Here is a 2,609-nt window from a genome sequence, read left to right as displayed (position 1 = left end):
ACATGCATTTGACTCCCATGCGTCACCACTGGATTCTTAGGATATGGCTTGCCATACATTAATTCAAATGGACTAACTCCCAATTTAGCTCTAGGGGCTATGCACACTCTAAGCAAGGCAAGAGGCAGAGCTTCGGGCCATTTCAACCGAGTCTCTTGGCAAAGTTTAGCCAGTTGTCTTTTCAGTCTGATTCATTCGTTCCACCTGTCCACTTGACTGCAGTCTCCATGAATGTGTGAAGGTCCCACTGTATCTCCAGAGCCCGGGAAACTGCCTGGGTTACTTTTGACACAAAGCATGGCCCTCGGTTTGAAGCTAATCCCTCCGGGATTCCAAATTGTGGAATCATTTATTTTAACATCGCTCGGACCGCTTTTGCTTTGTTGGTTCTGCACGGGAAGGCCTCGGTCCATCCAGTCAAGGTGTCCACGAGCACTAACAGGTATTTGTAGTGTCCCTTCCTGGGAACTTCAGAGAAACCTATTTGCCAACATTCTCCTGCTAATAGTCCTTGCCTTCTTGCTCCTGGCAGAGGTTTGGGGGAAATCTTAGGATTGTTGGCACAACAGACAGGGCAACTACGCACTATCTGTTCTGCTGTTTTCCTTATCTTAGGTCCCACTACAATTCTTTGGAGACCTTGGGTCATGGCGTCAGCTCCCATGTGGGTGCTGTGGTGATACTCTTGGAGCACTTTGCTAAGAATCAGTTTTGGCATCAGGACTTGTCCTTCAGGCAAAACCCACCATCCGTCCAGTTGTTCCTTACTTCCCAGTTTCTCTGCTAGTTGGTTTTCTTTTTCAGTATATTTGGGAGGTTCCTTGGGCAACACTACCTGAGGCATCAATGCCAACATTTGAGTCTCCTGAACTTGTTCTCTAGCTGCCTTCTTTGCCGCAGCATCTGCTCGTCAATTTTTCTCTTATAACTTTACCATCTCCCTTTTGATGGGCCTTACAGTGCACCACAGCTACCTCTAGTGGTTCCATCATGGCTTCAAGTAGTTTCAGGATTTCTGTTCCATGCTTTACTGGGCTTTTGCTTGCCGTTAAGAGTCCTCTCTCTTTCCATATAGCTCCGTGGGCATGTAAGATTCCAAAAGCATACTTCGAATCCGTGTATATAGTGGCTGTCTTTTCTTTTGCCAAATGAAGAGCCCGGGTCAGCGCAATGAGTTCAGCTTTCTGTGCGGAGGTATTTGGGGGCAGAGCTCCTGCTTCTATGGTGTCCCAGGATGTGACCATGGCGTATCCTGCCCTTCGGGTTCCATTGTCCATGAAGCTGCTTCCATTCATGTAAAACTCAAGGTCTGCATTAGGTAGTGGGGCATCTTTAAGATCTGGCCGACTAGCATACACGCTCTCAATGGTTTCGATGCAATCATGTTGTAATCCTTCGTCCTGTTCCAATGGCATCAGTGTAGCTGGGTTCAGTGTACTAGAGGTCTGCAACTGGACGTCTCCTTGATCCAGGAGAGCCGCCTGGTATTTAGCCATTCATCCAGGGGAAAGCCAGGTTCCCCACTTTGCATCCATTACCGCCAGCACTGAATGTGGGGTATACACGGTCATTGGCTGTCCTAAAGTAAGTTTCTTAGATTCCTTTACCAGCATAGCTGTAGCTGCCACTGCTTGAAGGCAGGCCGGCCATCCCAAACTAGTGGGATCCAATTGTTTGGAGAAGTAGGCCACTGCTCTTTTCCAGCTACCTAAGTACTGGGTCAGCACTCCTGATGCCACTCCTTGGTGTTCATGTACATAAAGTTGAAATGGTTTACTCAGATCGGGTAGGCCCAGGGCCGGCACAGTCATGAGGGCCTGTTTGATAGTGTCGAAGCCCTTTCAGCATTCTGCTGTCCATTGCAAATCTCCCTCGCTGCCAGCAGAGGCCTCATAAAGAGCTTTGGCTATTAGTCCAAAGATGGGGATCCAGATCCGGCAGAACCCTGCCATCCCCAAAAAGCCTCGCAACTGTCTCTTGGTCTTTGGGACTGCCATCCGACAGATGGCCTCTTTTTCTCAGGGCCCAGCATCCTCTGGCCTTGCGAGATGTCAAATCCTAGGTATCGCACTCTCTCTTGCTCTATCTGGGCTTTCTTCCGAGACACCCGGTATCCCACTTGTCCCAGGAAGTTCAGTAAACTTACGGTCAGCAGGTGGCACTCTTCCCTCGTTTTTGCTGCAATTAACAGATCATCCACATACTGTAACAGGGTTCCTGATGTTCTTCTGTCCCACTTCTGAAGATCAGTACTTAAGGCAGTGCTGAAAATAGTGGGACTGTTCTTAAAACCCTGAGGCAAAACTGTCCAGCACAATTGGGTTTTTCTCCTAGTGTTCGGGTCCTCCCATTCGAATGCAAAAATCTCTTGGCTGTCTCTTTCAAGTGGGATGCAAAAGAAGGCATCTTTCAGGTCCAGGATGGTAAACCACTGGTCCTCTGCAGACAAAGTAGCCAGCAAGGTATAAGGGTTTGGCACCACCGGGTGGAGGGTCACCGTGACCTTGTTCACGGCTCTGAGGTCCTGCATGAAACGATACTAGTTACTATGGGGTTTTTTGACAGGCAAAATGGGGGGATTAAAAGATGATCGGCACTCCCGAAGCAAA

This window comes from Alligator sinensis, unplaced genomic scaffold (assembly GCF_000455745.1).
Source record: "Alligator sinensis unplaced genomic scaffold, ASM45574v1 scaffold1194_1, whole genome shotgun sequence".
Taxonomy (NCBI): Eukaryota; Metazoa; Chordata; order Crocodylia; family Alligatoridae; genus Alligator; species Alligator sinensis.
Note: the sequence above shows the minus strand (reverse complement) of the source record.